Genomic DNA, 19,957 nt, shown 5'->3' on the forward strand with positions numbered 1-19,957 from the left:
CCATAGTCACAAAACATGGTAATATTAAGAGATGTCCTAAGAAATCTATATTCCAGACACATTCTTCATTATGTCCACTGTAGAGTAGTTGTCCAACATCCCCTTGGTAGTCAGGATCAATCATCCAAGACAGCACATTAACTCCCTTCTTTGCCTGTTGATTTGGAGGCATAAGGAGCCCAAAATGGCTGAGCAACAGTCTTAACTTTCAGTTTAATGGAAACATTGTTGTATCTCCTAGTGAAAGCATTCCTTCTTTTGGAACTAAAACCTCTAGGACAGCAGAGTATAAGGTCATGGTAACAGGAAGCAACAATTTTGCTAGGGTGTGTCACTAGAGGTAAAAGTAAGTGGTACCATTCTCATTTTCACTTCTTGATTCCTGGACCCATTAATCCTGGCTGTGGAAGAAAAAGCACCATATACTGAATGGTGATTCAGAGCATATGTAGCCTCTGGAGAATCTTACCTCAGCTTGGCAAAGTATTGCCACCTAGCTGGTGCTGTAACTGAGTCTTCAAAAAGCTATTATACCATTCTGTCATGGAAAACAGAGAATTTCATGATTATGAGCACATTGACATAATTTTTGTGCTGTGAAGTGAATTCCTTAATCAGAAGCAATGCTGTGTAAAATATCAGGATGGTGGATAAAGCATTTTGAAAGACTACAGATGAGGGTTTTGAAACATTGCTTGCAGGGAAAGGAAATTTGTATTCAGAGTAAATCTATTCCAGTAAGAGTAAAACATAGCCCATTCCTAGACAGAAGCTGTCAAAGTTAGTCAACCTGCCACTAGTTAGCTAGCTGACCACTCCCAGGGAACGGTGCCATATCAGGGATTCAATGTTGGGCTCTGCTGCTGGCAGACTGGACCTCAGTGGTGGCTGAATCCAGGTTGGCCTTAGTGAATGAAGTCCGTAGCACTGAATGCATGCATAACCTCCATCCCTGCCACCATGGCTACTTTGTTCCTGAGTCCACTGGCTGAGGAAAAATGCTGACGGGTGGTATACACAGAATGTGTCATTCTATCCACTTGATTGTTAAAATGCTCTCTTTGATGATCATTCACATGGGACAGAAATATTTTCTTGTTTTCTTTCCATTCAGAGAGGTCTACCCACATGCTCTTTCCCTACATTTCCTTGTCACCAGTTTTCTAAACGTGTTCCTTCCAAATCCCTGACCATCCAGCCAAACATTGACCACAGGTCATGAATCAGTATATAATCTCAGGACTGGCCATTTCCCCTTCCAAGCAAAGTGAACATCTGGGTAAACATCTCGAAGTACTGTCCATTGGGAAGACTCCCCTTCACGACTGTTCTTCATGAATGTCTCAGAAAAGAATTGCAGTGCTAAAGTTGTCTACTTTAAGGTGGTGCCTGCCTATCATACAGAAACATCAATGAAACATCAAGCCAGGCCCAGTAGTTCTCTTTCACTGTCAACCAATCTTATGGAATTTTTCCTGAGGCCAAAGGTGTAGACTGGGACAGAGAAAACAGTGTAGCAAGAGTGGGGACCATGAGTATTTGGGCCACTTCATGTAACTTACTTGTGCCTTCTGGGCTAGCTCAAATCTGATCAGGTACATTTACTTCCATTCAAAGATGAGGTGTTGCTGTTCGTGCTTTATGGCTTGGTGGGTCAGATTACACCCAGTTCATGATAGGCAGCTATAATGGCAACTTGGCAGCCCATGGTTAACTGTTCAGTCTCTACTATTGCCCAGTAGCAGGCCAAGAGCTGTTTTTTGAAAGGATAGTAATTTACAGAGGATAGCAGGGCTTTGCTCCAAAATCCTGAGGACCTGCACTGTGATCCACCTATGGGGGACTGCAAAAGTCTCCAAACAGCATCCCTATCTGTCACTGACACTTCAAGCACCATTGGACCTGCTGGATCATATGAACCAAGCAGCAGGGCAGCTTCCATGGCAGCCTGGGTCTGTTGAGGAGATTTATCTTGTTCTGGGCCTCACTCAAAACTAGCAACTTTTTTGGATTACTCAGTGAATAGAACAGAGACACAAACCCAAAGGAAGAATATGTTGCCTCCAATATCAAGAGAGGTCCTCTAGGTGGTGTGCTTCTTTTTTGGTTGTAGGAGGGACCAGATTCACCTTTGAAGGGATATTTTGTCATGCCTCACACCACTGAACTCCTAGAAATTTCACTGAGGTAGGGCCCCTGAATTTTTGTCATATTTTTTCCCCCACACTCTGACAGGTAAATCTCTTACCAGTAAGTCTGGAGTAGTTGTTCTTTTCTGCTCAGGAGGTCCAATCAGCATAATGTCATCAGTGTAATAAACCAGCGTAATACCTTGTGGAAGGGAAGTGATCAAGATCTTTGGGAACTAAATTATGACATAGAGCAGGAGAGTTGATAGACTCTTGAGGTAAGAGAGTGATACTGTATTGCTGGCCTTGCCAGCTCTAAACAAACTGCTTCTGATGATCCTACTGACAAGTATGGAGGAAAAAATTATTTGCCAGATCAATAGCTGCATTCCAGGAACCAGGGGATACATTAATTTCCTCAAGCAGTGAAACTACCTCTGGTACAGAAGCTGCAATTGGAGTCACAACCTGGTTAAGGTTATGATGATCCACTGTTATTTTCCGAAGTCCATCTGTCTTCTGCACAGGCCAAATAAGCAAGTTCAATGGGGATGTAGTAGAAATCACCATACTGCATCCTTTAAATCCTTGATGGTGGCACTGTTCTCTGCAATCCCTACAGGACTGCTTTTGGCTTATATTCTCCTAGAGACAGTTAAACAGCAGCTTCCACTTGGCCTTTCTGACCATAATAGCCCTCAGTTCACCGGTCAGGGGACAAAGCCAACTTATGAGTGTATCTAATCTAATTATGCATTTCAGAACTGGGGAAGTAACCACAGGATGGGTTGGGAGATACACTTGTCCCATTATGAGATAGACTTGAGCTAAAACTCAACTGGTCGCCAGACTTCCAATGGTCCCTACTCTGACTGATAGACAACAGTGATGTTTTGGGTCTCCTGGTATTAGTGTCAGTTCAGAGCCGTTGCCCCCCAACGTCTGATGATTTCCTTTCCCCCAACGCACAGTTACCCTGGCAAAAGATCATAGGTCCCTTTGAGTAAGGCTAGGAGAAAAAAGAATGATACATTTTTAGCAGTGTACCAGGGGCCCTCCTCAAGGGGGCCCAACTTTCTCTTTATTCAAAGTTTTCTGGGTCTGCAAACTGGCTCAGAAATCTGGTCTCGTGGGTTATGTCCACATTCCCATTGTTTGATTCAGCTTAGACTTTTGTTCACTTGTTCTAGAATTTTTCTGCTTTTACAGATCAAGTAACATTTTAATAGATTTCCTATTTATTTCACTTCTAGGAACTCCAGGATCAACTAGCCAATGTCATAGGTCTCTGTGAGTCAAACAATTCTTATTACTGCTTTCACCCTAAGGTCTGTTTATGGGAACCACACTCACCTTGCCTTTGGTGGTTGATGCTGACACTTTGTCCCTACCACTCCAGGATCAATTACTCCCCTTGCATTTAGGTTTCCCAATTCAATGACCACAGTGCCCACTGTAAGGTCTGTTCTACAACAAAGAGTGATCACAGAGCTTACAAAAGTATTCCTCACAGATGTGATGAAAGTTGTATCTCTGGACCTTCCCAGTGTGGGTGAGTAGTTTTTAAATGACAAATCTACTCTAAAATTCCAATCCCACTAAGCCCTTGAATAACTTCTTCTACATTAAATCAAGGCAGGTTCTGAAACTGAGCAGAACCCTGTGGGGTTCCTGGGCACAAAAGCCTTTCTGTGTCCCCCATTTCTCAATTACAGGAAATAGGCTTCATTCAGTCTCCAAGACCCTGCCCAAAACAGTTGCTAATTAGAGAAGGGAGGCAATACAGAGAAAAGGGAGGAACAGTCAAGAAACAATAGTGCAGCCTCGGGGCAAGGTCCTGGTTCTCCCTCAAGAGGTATACATAACAATATCTTTGAGCAGTTTTGCAGATACTGAAATATTTCTGCATACTCACCAAGTGGGAGAAGTTAACTGTATGCTGCCCACAAGCACATAGACCCCAGACAGGTTGGAACCAGAAGGTTGATGTTGACTCCCATTTACCTCACCACCAACCAATCAGAAGAATGTCCATGAGCTGTTCACACCACCTTTGACCATTATTATAAAACTCCTCACTACATGCTCCAGGTTGGGACACACAGTTTTAAGGGCATTAGTCTGCTGTGGCCCACTTTGCCTGGCAAAGCAATAAAACTATTCTTTCCTACTTCACCCAAAACTCTGTCTCTGAGATTTAATTTGGTGTTGGGGTACAGAGGCCAGATTCATCTTCAGTCTGACATTTCTAACTCATTCACTGTGGGCCACCTGTCAATGATCTATGTTTCAGGCAAACAAACTGTTAGTCATTTCTAACTCTCCAAGTTGCAATATTAAATGTAGAATCTGCTTAGAGAGCCCATATCAATAAATTCAGCCTGGTCCAGCTTTATATTTTTTCCAACATTATCCCACACCCTTCCATGCCCAGAGGACATGTGCCCCAAATTTCTGTCTGTGTAAATTAGAAAACTCAAGTAGCTATTTGGAGGTGTTAGTGCACCTCCTCATGGGTTACACTTTATTCCTCACTTTTAGGGGTCTGCTGGGACTTGAGTCTAATTATAGGCCTAGAAGCAAAGAAAACTGGGGGAGGGGACTGAGTCCCGAGGAGAATCTCCATTGTCTTGCGATAACAACTGCCTCTGGGGAGGTCATCACAGTTTTCCTCAGGGAATGTAGAGTTGATCTTTTCAGACAAGGTGGAGAGGCATTTACACGGAGAATGTGGAGGCTGCTTCCACTGGGAGTGGGGAGGCCTCTTCCATGGGCAAGAAGACTCACCAGGATTTAGGGGTTTGATATCCCCAACTTTACTGGAGTCTTCCCACAAGTCCCCTTTCCAGCTTATAGGATCCCATTCTTTAAAAAGTAATGCCCTCACATTTACAGTAGACACTCTGTGAGGTTGGGAATTTAATTTGCATTGAAATTCATCCATTGGCAGGAAGGAATTCTGGGTTAGGTTTTCAACATTCTCAGTCTTGTGCCTATTGAAGATAAGTCTCTTTCAGGGCACACACAGAAGTTTTTAGGTCTTCATGTGACCCTTGACCTTGGAATTAAAATCCCTGATCTCATTCATTTCTTTCCCTACTTTGTCCATTGACATTAGGAGCAACCCACCAGTCTCACTGACATTCATTAGTTTGAGAAAAAAATCCCAAAGTATCAAATACACAGTTATCAAGCTCCTTGCGTCTTACAAAAAGTTGATTAGGATTACCCTGTGGTGACATTTTGTATACCTCCATTGCTAGATCATTCTGTAGACTATCAATGATCTCTTTTACTATTGGAAATAAAGTCATTCATATCTTTAAATATAATAAGATTTGAGAGCCAGTTCCAGAATCCCCAGAACTAAATTAGAAAACTTATCCTTACAATTCTGTCCCCTCTTCAATTATCTTGGTACCAAAATCTGTGTTAGTCAAGGTTCTGCAGAGAAACAGAAACACTATATATATATATATATATATATATATATATATATATCAGCAGCCCTCAAGCTGGAGGCCCAGGAGAGTCAATAGTGTAGTTCTAGTCTCAGTTTGAAGGCCTGAGGACCAGGAGATCCAACAGTATAGCTCCAGTCCAAAGGTCAGTAGGCCTGAGGCTCAGGAAAAGCCTGTGTTTCAATTTGAGTCCAAAGGCATCAGTAAATCCATATTCCAGCTCTAAGGCAGTCAGGTAGGAGATGTTCCCTTTACTCTCTGGAGGGTCAGTCTTTTGGTTACTCAGTCCTTCAACTGGTCCCACTTGTATTGGAGAGGGTCTGTTTTACTCACTCCACCAACTTGTACAAAATTAATAAACAGAAACTTCAGTTAAGTGGAGTTGGGAGACCAAACGGGGATGCTCTCTCACCCTGTGACAATAGCAGAGACCATTAAGAAGAAGAAAGACTCCTTGTCTTTCCTGGCAAAGAGTCAGCCAATGAAAAGCCATGGATGGGCTCTTTGTTTACTATATCTCTCCCAGCTTCCTTTTTCCCTCTATAAAAGTGTTCTCCTTCCTTTTCCATGTGGGAACTTGTACATGGCTTTCCATGGTTACAGACCCTGAACTGCAGTTCTCTACTGAACCCAAATAACTCCATCTTTTCTGGAGAAAAATTTGGCTGTCCATTGTTTTAGGTCAATGTTTTGGAAGACTGTACAGGGACCCCTCACAGCTCGAGGGCTGTTGAGCTGGTGCACAAAAGGTCCAGTACCCACAAATGAGACCTTTGTCACTCACTGCTTTTCTCACAGAGCCTACTGTTTGAAGGTACATCCTTCTCCTGGATTCAAGCTCATGCATTTCCTTGCATCTGAACCTCTCCAAGCTTTTACTGGGGATCCATTTAAGGGTTTCTGCCTTTCTGGTTAGGCCGTGTTTTGTATGCGAGTACTCATTGGCTTTTCAGTCTGATTTTGAGATCACACTGATTCCCTGAACTGGCAAGCCTCTGCCTTTTCCATTCAGAACAGGGGCTGCTTCTCCCTGAAGCTGTCTAGCCTCTACCCATTCCTTTGTGAACAAGTGTTCTTTATCTGAAACGGTGCCAGGTTTCTCAGCTTTTGGCCTACTCCTTTGGAAACTGTCTTCTGGGCACTGGCTAAAGAAAAGGTCTCTGGCCTGGCTCCTCCAAGACCAAACTGTCTCCTTAAGACAGGCTGGGGTTAGCTCTGTTACACTATTTGAATTGAGCCATTTGTGCTGTAAGCTGTTTATGCTGCTTGAAAATTGTTCTTTGCTCTAGAGGAAAAACCTCTAGGAAATGGGATCCCAGTTATCTAAGTATTTTGAGGGTGCTTCTCTCACAAAGGCTCTGTCCAGCTTTATGTTTAAAAGCAGAGGTCCTTCCTCATGCTCATTTCTTTTGTTTTTTTGTTTTGTTTTGTTTTGTTTTGTTTTTGTGGCATGCGGGCCTCTCACTGTTGTGGCCTCTCCCGTTGTGGAGCACAGGCTCCGGATGCGCAGGCCCAGGGGCCATGGCTCACGGGCCCAGCCGCTCTGCGGCATGTGGGATCTACCCGGACCAGGGCACGAACCCGTGTCCCCTGCATCAGCAGGTGGAATCTTAACCACTGCGCCACCAGGGAAGCCTCCTCATGCTCATTTCTAACTAAAATAAACATGCATGACTAAAGGCAATTTAGAATATCAGTGGCCACTATGGGAGACTTGTGAAATCCCCAAACTTAATTTCCTTGAAACTGAATTGGACTATAATAGCTCAAAATTTTCCAGAAGTGAGTGGACTGCTTATTCCTGTTGGTATTTTGAAGTTTCTCAACTTTTCAGGAGCCTAAAATTGCCTTTCTGCGTAATAAGATTTTAAGATTAACTGAGACAAAAAATATTTAAGAGAAACAAAATGTTTCCTGAAACCTCAGGCTCTTCTTCCTTGGTTTCTTTCTCTCAGGCTCCACGTCTGGCTCCATCTCCTTCCTTCCCTTCTACACCACCCCCATACCCTCAAATTCACCATACTAATGCTCCCAGCAAACTTCCCCTTTTCTCTGAAACTCTCCCTACTCCCTTTTCCTCTAAAATTATCAGAACCTGTCCCTTTAAAATTAAGTCTTCTGAGGATTCAGAGGCTAAACGCTTCATTTCTTAGACTTCCTGGGTTAAAGCTGAGCTGTGAGCCATAGTAAAGATTTTCCTAACATAACTGAAGAAATTCCTCACGTTTGCTGAGGAATTTAATATAGTTATTCAAATTTATCAACATGGTTTCTCTGACCTATATCAGCTAGTTCTTTTGCTTCTCCATGAAAGGGTGAAAGCCAGGACTAGCATTGAATGAAAACTACTAATTGGGAAAATCCTGAAAGGTCTCTAGAATTACAACCCGGAAAACAGCCCACTAACTTATATGGGCAATCAGCAATCATTAGGTAACTTCAGAAAGCAATTACTATTGATTGGAACAAAATTCAAACTTGCACAAGAAAATCTTCTGAACCTACTATTAACTATTACTATCAACTGTAGATCGTTTTTTTAAAAAAGCTGGTCTTCCATCAAATGTTGATTCCACCCAACTAGCTTTTAACTGTATGTTTATTAATGGACTGAACTGAGACTTTTCCTTTCTAGTAAAAAAGGATCAGGAAGGAATGAGAAACTCTGTCCACTTCAGATTTAGTTAATCTGACAAATCAGCTCTCTCATACTCTACACGAGTCACTTCCAAGAGAGGCTGCCAAAATTCTTAATCTTCAACTCCAGCAAATGAAGGCTCCTAAGTGAAACCAAGTCCTCCTAGTTTTTGCTGTTATTGCAAACAGCCAGAAGATTGGGAAAGAGATTGGTACAAATAAGCACTTTAGGTGCCTTCAGCCCTCAAATCAGCCTTTCCAGCATCCTCCTAATTCTCAATGACTGGGCTCCAAGGAACTACAGGGGCTCTTCCTTCCTCTTTTTTTTTTTTTTTTTTTTTTTTTTTTTTTGCGGTACGCGGGCCTCTCACTGTTGTGGCCTCTCCTGTTGCGGAGCACAGGCTCCGGACGCGCAGGCTCAGTGGTCATGGCTCACGGGCCCAGCCACTCTGCGGCATGTGGGATCTTCCCGGACAGGGGCACGAACCCGTGTCCCCTGCATCGGCAGTCAGACTCTCAACTACTGCTCCACCAGAGAAGCCCCTTCCTTCCTCTTAATTGGCTTGGAGAAACATCTCTCCAGACTGGAGATAAATCTCTTCCAGTCCTAATGGACAACAGAGCCACTCTCTTGGTGCTCAACCCCACTACTCTAAAACTGTCCCTACCTCCCAGTACTAAAATAGTTCAGATAGTGGGAATCTCTAATAAACCTCAAGAGGATCCTGTCACTGAACTTATTTCCTTTTGTTTAGGCCCTTTGGAAGATACACACCCTTTTCTCCTCTGCCCTTGTCCACTTATTAGGTGGAGACTTCTAAGAGAAGTATTATGCTGGAATAAAATAATTCTAGAAATCAATGTAACCAACCAGGTGAATTAAATGACACTTTGACATCTTTTATTTGTTCTGACTCCGACAGTAGGTACTAGAGCTGATTCTGGAAACACTGATTATTTGTTCCTGTTGAATCAGCTGCCACTTTCCTTATGGGCAAAATCTCCAACTATTGTTGGCAAATTTCACAATGCACCTCCCATCAAGATTCAAACAGACCCCTCAAAACTTCTTCCCATTATTAATCATATGCTATAAGTAAAGAAGACCTTCAAGGTATAAAGGACATAATGGAAGATTACAAGGCTCAAGGCCTCCTTATCCCTTGTACTAGTCACATTAGCACTCCCATTTTACAGGTGGGAAAACCTAAGTACTGAGGGTGAAAGTTTGTCCAGGACCTCTGAGCAATAAACAGCATTGTTATCCCTTGACACACTGTTATTCCTAATTCTCATACATTACTAATATCTATTCCCAACAAAGTAAATCTTTACTCTAATTGATTTATGCTGTGCATTCTTTAGTATTCCAGTTGATGGAGCCAGCCAATACCTTTTTCCCTTCTCTTAGCAAGAAAAGCAATCCACCTAGACAGTAATGCTTCAGAGTTACACTGGGAGTCCTTCTTATTTCTCCCAAATCCTAAAGGATGATCTGGATGATACACAACCTTGAGTTTCTTAAGTTCCCTAGAGTTTCTACTGTTACAATATGTGGATGATTTGCTTCTTTACTCTTCTTCTCAAGCCTCCTCCCAGGAAGAGAACATCCACTTGCTAAAGTTTTTAGCCTTAAAAGGACATAAGGTCTCCAAAGAAAATTTGCAATTTGCCCATCTGGTTTTGGGCATCTGATATCAGAACAAGGGGTACACTAAGATCCAGATAGACTTCATGGCATCCTAAGTTTCCCAAACCCAAAACTAAGCACCAACTGTGAGGCTTTCTTGGGCTAGTTGGTTATTGACAAAATTGTACTCCAAATTTCTCTCTTATGTCTGAACCTCTATATGTTTTACTCAACAATAACAAATCCGACCCAATTTTATGAGAAGAACCAGATGACATGGTCTCAAGGCCTTAAAAAAAGTTAAATGGAATAGAATATGAAAAGAATGTACTACCTTGAAAGTAAATTGTTCCTAGAATTGAAGCAGATGACTTCTGATGAAACAGCTTTCCAAAGATATCTGGACCAGGCCTGTTGGAAGTTTGTCACTAAACATTTGATGATGACCTAATGCTTCAGATGATCTCCAGTGTCTATAATCTTGATAACATATGGACTTTATATAAAAAGGGCCTGAGAGTTCTCCCTCCTACCCCTCCTTGTTACTTGAATGTAACCTTAATAAATTTCCAATATGTGCACTTTCCTTCTGACATGGGACATTATACTCAGGAAAGGTCTTCCCTGGCATTGAGGGACAAAAAGCTGCAAAAACTAGTAAACCTGACTCTTTTTCGGTCTTCTCACTGTTGTGGCCTCTCCCATTGCAGAGCACAGGCTCCGGACGCGCAGGCTCAGCAGCCATGGCTCACGGGCCCAGCCGCTCCGCGGCATGTGGGATCTTCCCGGACCGGGGCAGGAACCCTCGTCCCTTGCATCGGCAGGCGGACTCTCAACCACTGTACCGCCAGGGAAGCCCATAGAAAACCTGACTCTTGACCAGCAGTGTTTTCAGAGAAAGATCTTGATGAAAAGGGGAAAATGTAAACAATAAACAGAAACCTCAGTAAGAGTTTGGAGACCAGAAGGGGAGCTCTCTCACCCTGTGACAATAGCAGAGCCCAACAGGAAGAAGAGATTTCTTTTCTTTCCTGACAAGAACTCAGCCAATGAAAAGCAATAGACTCTTTGTTTACTGTAGCCCTTCCACCTTCCTTTTCACCTCTATAAAACTGTTTTCCTTCCCTTTCTGTTTGGGCATCTATACATGCCTCACCATTGTTGTAGACCCTGAAGTGCAATTCTCTGCTGATCCCAAATCAACAAATCTTTGCTGGAGAAATATCTGGCAGTCTATCTGTTTCAGGTCAATAAAATGAAATGTTAATCTCATTTAGAAACACCATCTCAGACACACCCAGAATACTGTTTGACTGAATGTCTGGGCATACCTTAGCCCAGTCAAGTGGGCACATAAAGTTGACATATTACACTCTCCCAATTATTTTCTCCATAATTTAAATATTTTACTCCCCCAAATTATAGCTGCTTTGGGGATGAGAGTTAAGAAGGGGCATGAAAAAAATACATTTAATCAGATATTTGAATTTTAAATAAAAGGACTATTTCCAATATTTTCCCCCTAAAGATCCACCAATAATTCTCTGTTACTTTTATGGAAACTTCATTGTAATTAACTCAATTATCTTCCCCAAATGAACAAAAACTGTCTGAGTAGCATCACCTACATTGCTCACATATATATTTTAATGAGATATTAGTGGAATATCTTGTAACTGATGCTGGTTTATCAGCTAAGTTGCTATTTTGATGTTTAAAATAACATCTACTGTTTAAAAATATTGTATAAAATAATTAAGATTAAAATGCACAATTCGACAAATATCTCTTGTCAATATGTCTGGGAGGGAATGCACTTTATTGGTGAATAGATGGGTGGTGATAACTAGAACATGGATGATGAATATTTCTAGGTAAACAGCATACAGTATAGGAAACATTATCAAACTACTCTCAATCACAAACAAATGGTCGATAATAATTTGCTAGTCTGGTTTACAACAAACCAACATAGAGTGATTTCTGGTGCAGTTATAAATACTAGATTGTTGAACACATTTAAAAAATCTATTCAGTAATACTACTGCCTAGAGAAGGTATTAAAGAATTGTCAAAATAATAATGTCTGTCTTATTATGACAAGCATCTATATAATTCACAATTTAAAAATAAGTATTTTTAACAAGATTTGAGTGATTCAGGCTGTCCCTTCCTTATTCTAGATATCAGCTTTATTGTGGTGTGATTAACTTCCATTCAACTGCATGAATTAAAAATGTATAATTTGACAAGTTTTGATCTATGTATATACCTGTGAAGCCATCACCACTGTCAAAGTAATCAACATATCCATTATCTCAAAAAGTTTCCTTAAGTCCCTTCCTAATCATTTCTTATTGCCCACCTGCCCACCATTTTCAGGAAGCCACTCATCTAATTTTGTTCACTAGACATTAGTTGGCATTTTGTAAAATTTTACATAAGTGGAGTTATTTGTAGTGTATATTCTTTTCTCCAACTTCTTTCACTCAGTATAATTATTTTTTTTTTTTTTTTTTTTTTTTTTTTTTTTTTTTTTTTTTTTTATGCGTTACGCGGGCCTCTCACTGCTGTGGCCCCTCCCGTTGCGGAGGACAGGCTCCGGACGCGCAGGCCCAGCGGCCATGGCTCACGGGCCCAGCCGCTCCGCGGCATGTGGGATCCTCCCAGACCGGGGCACGAACCCGTGTCCCCTGCATCGGCAGGCAGACTCTCAACCACTGCGCCACCAGGGAAGCCCGTCAGTATAATTATTTTGAGAGTAAACGTGTTGTGTATTATCAATAGGTCATTTCATTTGATTGTTGAATATTATTCCACTGTATGTATATACCACAATGTGTTTATCCATTGATCTGTTGATGGACATTAGAGTTGATTATTACAAATAAAGCTGTTAACAACAATTGTTTATAAGTTATTTTATGGACATGTGCTTTTATTTCACTTGAGTAAATACCTAGCAATAGAAGGGATGACTCATAAGTGGAGATATATATTAAACTTTTTAAGAAACTGCCACACTGTTTCCAAAGTGGCTTTATCATTTTACATTCTCAGCAGCAGTGTATGAGAGTTCTAGTTCCTCTACATTCTCACAAAAACACTTGGTGTGATTGGCCTTTTTATTTTAAACCATTCTGATAGATGTATAACAGTATTTCATAGCAATTTTACTTTACATTTTTTTAATGGCCAGTGATGTTCAGCATCTTTTCATAGGCTTATTTATCATCTATATATATTCTCTGGTAAAACGTCTGTTCAAACCCTTTGCCTCTTTTTTTTTTAATTGAAAAATCCAACATCTATTCTTGTTAAAAATTTTTAGCCAACGAGGAATAGAAGGTAACTTCCTCTACCTGATAAAGCATCTATAGCTAATATCAAGATCTATAGCTAATACCAAACTTAATGGTGAAAGTATAAATGCTTTTTCACCAATATCAAAAACAAGACAAAGATGTCCACTCTCACTACTTCTCCTTAACATTGTATTTGAGACTCTGGCCAGAGAAATCAGGCAAAAAAAAAAAAATATATATATATATATATATATATATATAAAGAAAGAAGAAAAATTGTCTCTATTCATAGATGACATGATTATCTATGTAGAAATTCGAATAGAATCTATTTTTTAAAGTTACTAGAACTAATAAATGAGTTTATTAATTAAAGTTCTATACACTAGCAATAAAATTTTAGAAATTAAAACATATAATTTCTGAAGTATAAAAGTATAAAATATTTAGGAATGAAACTGATTTTAAAAATGTGAAATACCTGTTCCCTGAGAACTGCATAATATTGCTGAGAGAAATCAAAGAAGACTTAAATAAATAGAGAGGTATACCATATTCATGGGTCTGGAGACTCAATAATTTTAAGATGTAAGTTCATCCTAATTTTCTCTATAGATTCAAGAAAGTTCCAATTAAAACCTCAGCAAGTTTGGTAGAAATTAGAAAATTGATTCTAAAATTTATATGGAAATGCAAAGTACCTACAAGAGCCAAACAACATTAAAAAAGAATAACAAAGTTGGGGAATTAATACTACCTGATTTCAAGACTTATTATAAAGCTACAATAATATTTGTTGTTAAAATAGAGAAATAGATCAAATAACCAAAAACCAAATCTAGAAATATATCTATATACATGGGTATATATATATGTGTGTGTGTGTATATACGTATATATATATATACAACTGATTTTCAAAAAGAGGTATAAAAGTAATTCAGAAGAGTTAGGATAGTCATTTCAACAATGATGATAGAGCAATTAGATATCCATAGGTGAAAAAAATAATAAACTTTGTTCTATACCTAAAAATGTATATAAAAATGAACTGAAAATGAAATATAAACATAAATGTCAAAACCTAAACAGTAAAAATAATCTAAAAGGAAGTTTTAAGATACAAAGAGAAGGTTTTTCATATGAAATGGAATAACGAGAGATGCTTATCTCCTCAACAATAATAAGTAAGGCAGGAATTATGAAGAATAATGATTGTTTTTCTTAGCTGAGGCCTGAAAATATCCACAGTTATTGAGGGAAGATGTAGAGGAGGGGTGAGCAGTCAAGCTGATGAGACAAACAAGTTAAGTCCTAGACAATGATGGAAATTATGCTACTTTGTCTTAAAAGGGATGAATTTTTATTCCTTCTGTTTTTATTATCACATGAGTATTTAATGCCTTTAAGAATTATAAAGTTGGTGAGTGGGTCCAGTCTTGACATTCATCAGAATAAAATTAATCTATCAATTCATTGATCTGAACTTTCATTTTTAATAAAAGTATTTATTTCAAGAGATAGAGAACAGTAGTAGTAATGATGAAATATTTTTATAGAAGATATCAAAATTTCAGATGGTATGATGTTCTGGCCATCAAGTTGATTATTAAAAAATTCTAATATTTGATATTCATTTTTTACTTTAAGTTTTTTAAATTGCCCAAAGGATATAGACCTGAAGTATGTGACAAAGTGAAATGTTATAAATAATGAATAAGTCCTGTATGAATGAATGAATATTTCAGATCCTTCCTGACTGACAGTATTAGCAGGACGAATACAGATGAAGCAGAACATTAACAGATTCAGTCGTGCTACAGAAGGTATAGATAGGGAAGCTGGGGGACATTACGGTCCTAAATACCAAAACTGGGAAAAATAAACCTTTTCTACATGCCTTTGGGAGTTAAAATATGAACTAAACATTGTTTTGCATCTTTACACTCATTTTCAGGAAAAATTTCACTTACATTATGATTTTTTAGGGATAGCCTCTATGAATACTCAGAAAATATTTTAAAAAAATTAAAATAAGACAGATTGAAACAGACTTAAAATACCAGGGGCAGAAGTTTTAGGGCTTTCTACCTCTGAAAGGAGCCCAGATTCTTTTATTTTTCTATGCTGTCATCATCAGTGCTGATATACACCATCAAGTCCACTCATGCTTCCAGATGTTTACCAGGATATTGGGTCTGCACCTTAATACAATAAGATGGGGAAAACAGCAGAAAGGGTTCATTTTCAACTGAGTAAGCTTTCATTAAGGAGCCTTTTGAAAGTCAAAAACAGCACTTTTGTTTACATTACATTGATCAGATTCTATGTTACATGGCCACACCAAGCTGCAAGTGTGGCTGGGTGATGCCATCTTTGCTTGGCTTTACTGATAAATTTAGTGTGCCTTTGCATGGGGAGAGGAGACTAGATATTGGGTAGGCAACTAGAAAGCTCTGCAGAAATCTCTATGATTATTTTACCACACTAAATTTTCATATCTCTCTAAATGTACTGAAATGCCAAATTACCAGTTAAGAACACTCATCCTTGAATTTATAAATGTATACACATGACCAAGTATCCAATCACAATGCTGAAGACAATCTGTGTTTGTTTTTCCACATATGTGCTTGGAGAGTACTTTTTAAATACCTGCCGTAGTGTCATAATCACATAGTATTGTATGTGTTTATATAATTGTAACCACTTCAACATGAATCACTGCAGGCCACAAACTATATTTTATGCGTCTGTATCAGACAGCTGTTGCTATAATACAAACAAAGCTACAAAATTTCAGTGGCATATAAAAATAACTTTTATGCTTGTTTGATTTTTTTCCCTTAAACCTCTGTGAATTGGTTAGGGTAGCCTTTCTGATCTCAGCTAGGCTGGCTCATTTACCTGTTGGCTGATCTAGCCAGAGCTCAGCAAGGTGGTTCTTCAAATGAACAAAGGTGGCAGTGGACAAAGAGAACAAGCTGAACTCTGTAAACCCCTGGTTGTGTCATATCTACTAACATCCTACTTGCCAACCAAATCACGAGTCCAAAGTCAAAAGACATGGAAGCATATTCCTTTTTGAGTGGAATTGTTAAATTACCTGGAAAAGGGCAAGGCTATAAGGCAGGGTGAAGATCGGACCAGTAATTCAATCTACCACAGTTCAACAAATCTCCAGGACAAAATTTAGGGCCTGACCCATAGCAGAACTCATTGAGTAGATATAAAGTGTATTAATCAGGGTTCTACAGAGAAAGAGACCAATAGAGTAAATATGTGTATATAATGAAAGATTTATTATTAAATAATAATAATTTATTATTGGGTCACACAATGATAAAGGCTGAGAAGTCCAACCATCTGCCATCTGCAAACTAGAGACCCAGGAAAGCTGGTGTGAGTCTGAATATAATATAATTCACTCTGAGTCTGAAGACCTGAAGCCCTGGGAAGATGATGATATAAATCCTAGGCAAAGGGCAGGAGATGAGATGAGATGTCCCAACTGACTAGTGAGGCAGGAAAAAAGGGGCAAATTCCTCTTTCCTTTGACTTTTGTTCTATTCAGACCCTCAACAGATTGGATGATGCCCACCCACATTGGGAGGGCAATCTACTTTACTGAGTCCATGGATTCAAATGTTAATCATATTAGGAAACATCCTCATAGGCACACCCAGAAATAATATTTAATCTGGCACCCCATGGCCAGTCAAGTTGACATACAAAATTAACATCAGAGAAAGGAATACATTTTAAAACACCACTTTGTTCAGGTTTCTTAACTCCACTGCTTTCAAAGTATCTCCTAAGCACAGTTTCACCTTATTCCTTAAAAATAATCAGTGAACTTTAGTATATACCAGTTTTCCACTTCTTTAATATTAAGAAATTATTCATATTTTCCCATCTGAATCCCACCCACTATAGGCCACACAATTGGATCACCATTTTGTCAAAGTCTTCCCTTGTGCTAGAATTAACTATAAATACAAATGAAAACTAAGCAATGTGGCATAAATCAAGATTCATTAAAGTCCCAACATTATAGGATTATTGTGAGGAATAAATAAATTTATATACGTAAAGCATTAAAAATAAATGCCTGGGGCTTCCCTGGTGGCGCAGTGGTTGAGAGTCCACCTACCGATGCAGGGAACACGGGTTCGTGCCCCGGTCCAGGAAGATCCTTCTTGAATGTCAATCTTGCAAGCTTGAAAAGACATGTATATAAGTAGCCTATTATCTTTTATGTAATAAAGAGATACAGAAAATTATATGTGAGTTCAGAGAATATATGAGATCATTAAAAAAAATATATATGGTTCCAGGCACTTTCCATGATCTTATTCATTTTATTAAAATCTCACAATAACAGGACCTAAGATTTGAACCCAGTTTTTTCAGACTCCAGTTGTCACGTTTAGTTTTTCCCCTAGCTCACGGATCCCAATTCATTTGGATAATTGAGAATGAATAATTCAGTCACTGCTGTTTGAACTAGGTAGGCCTCAAAGAAAAGTGAAAATGTAGATAAGTTGAAAATATAGAACATCATAAACACTACAGATTTGTAAGTCGAATAAGACAAGAAGTGTTCCACAAATACTATGCAATAAAGTTGATAAATTTAAAATGTATAGGGCTTCCCTGGTGGTGCAGTGGTTAGAGTCCGCCTGCTGATGCAGGGGACACGGGTTTGTGCCCCGGTCCGGGAGGATCCCACATGCCGCGGAGCGGCTGGGCCCGTGAGCCATGGCTGCTGAGCCTGCGTGTCTGGATCCTGTGCTCTGCAACGGGAGAGGCCACAGCAGTGAGAGGCCCGCGTACAGGAGAATATATATATATATATATATATATATATATATATATAATAATCCCAATATTAAAGAAAATAATTATTTGGGGAAAATGTTTCTTTCAGCTTTCTTAACATATAAATGCTGAGAATTTTTAAGAGGAAATATGAAAGATAACATCTCTTATATCCCAGATTATAGTTTAGAAGTTAATTAACTGTACTTGGCAATTAAAACATACTTTTCCTTAGAATTTTGAGTTGTTCATTAACTTGTGTGTTGATACCAATTTCAAAAGCTATAATATTATCTTGTTTGGGAGGATTAATATCAGCTAGTGTATTCCCTGGTAAAGAGATAACCTGCATTCAGATTTATAAAAATGAAAATACAACTACATATTGCAATCACTAGAGATGAAGAAAACAATTAGTTTACTCTTTGTAACTGCATTTGAAAGATTCACAAAATATATGTATTAGAATAAATATACTGTGCATGTCGCTAAAATCACCTAAAATACAAAAACATGAGTATAAAAATGACTAAAATAGTGCTTTATGATGATAGTTTACAGCCATATTTATAAATATACAAGCATCCTCAAATGAGAGTAAAAATATCAAAAGATTCTTGTTTAGTTCAATATTTATCTGTCACTAAGTTACCATAAACTTCAGCTGGACTACCTTTTGGTGTTAGGGATTAAAAGAGGTCCAGGAGATTATAGGTCCAAAACTGAAGGCACAGGTAAACCTGCAAAAGTGGAGAGAGAGAGAGAGTCTGAGAGAAGAGAGAGAAAGAGGAAAATCACTTTGATTATCCTGGATATAGGTGGAAAGGGATAGCAGGCTGTGATAATCATGAAAATTTAATCCTTTAGTCTAATTTTTACATGTTAAATACAAATTCTATTTCTATCCCTTCTTGTTAAGATTTTCTAATAAATACTGCATTTGAACAATTAAAATTTAGTTGTCTTTATTTATCCAGCTCAACATCCAATGGAGATTATGATCACATTACTAATAAAGAGAAAACAACTTCAATAAACTTAAATTGTATTAGGGACTTCAGGTAATTGTCACTGCAAAATAAGGTTCTTTGGGCTACTCAGGGATCAATTTTGATTTTCTTTCTGGATATACAACCTAGTTCTTTGTACATAAGAACTTCAAATTAAAAAAATATATATGAATATTATATTGTTATTCAATGATCATAGACCACTGCATTGAACAGTTGAGACTGATTTTAGCCAGGCTGTGAGATAAGAGAGGAGGAGGGTAAGGAGGAAGTCGAGTGAAATGCATTGAAAACTGTTTTATCTCTGGCACCAAGTCATTGACCCAGAATCAAATTCAGAAGAAAGATTTCTTACTAACCATCGCCTGTAGGAGTGAACAAAAATTATATTCACTAAATTCCTAACATGAGATTCCTTGTCTCACAAGGAAACATGTAACCAGTTACAGCATATCTGGGCTCACTATCTGAGTGTGGTGAGCACCGGTGCTGAGCCACAGAGCTACAGAGCTCTCTCCATCCTTACTTACCTCTAACCACTCCCTTCGTGATGCTTCTCATTGCCTTCACATCCATGGAATTCTGGTCACTGGATGTACTACCCTGGTTTACCATTTCTCAATATACTTTATTGCCATCTAATTATAAATTCTGTACCCATCATTTACAATACTATCAGATACTTCATCTCCCAGGAGCAGAAACATAAACATACACACCAGGTGTACTCTTAATATTTTAGCTATCAATCTGTAGCTGCCAGTGCCAACCTCTATTCCCTTAACCCCCTTAGCTTTGCAGGACAGCTACTATATATGTCCATTTCTTCCTACTTTATGAAAATGTGTCTCTACTTGAGAGCTTTCTCTGGCTGCAGGGCATGACCAGCTTATGCCCAGGACAGAGAGGAAGTGCCAAGAAGTTAATGCTCCAAAGTAGGAATGTAGTGAATTATAGGCTAGCT

The 19,957-nt window shown here is 38.9% G+C and overlaps 1 pseudogene; it reads right to left on the minus strand.

Moving 5' to 3' along the window:
• Positions 1-208: 208 nt before the first annotated feature.
• On the minus strand, positions 209-19,608 carry LOC116752696 (annotated as a pseudogene).
• Positions 19,609-19,957: the final 349 nt, after the last annotated feature.

Source organism: Phocoena sinus, chromosome 4 (genome assembly GCF_008692025.1).
Source record: "Phocoena sinus isolate mPhoSin1 chromosome 4, mPhoSin1.pri, whole genome shotgun sequence".
In the NCBI taxonomy this organism is placed as follows: Eukaryota; Metazoa; Chordata; class Mammalia; order Artiodactyla; family Phocoenidae; genus Phocoena; species Phocoena sinus.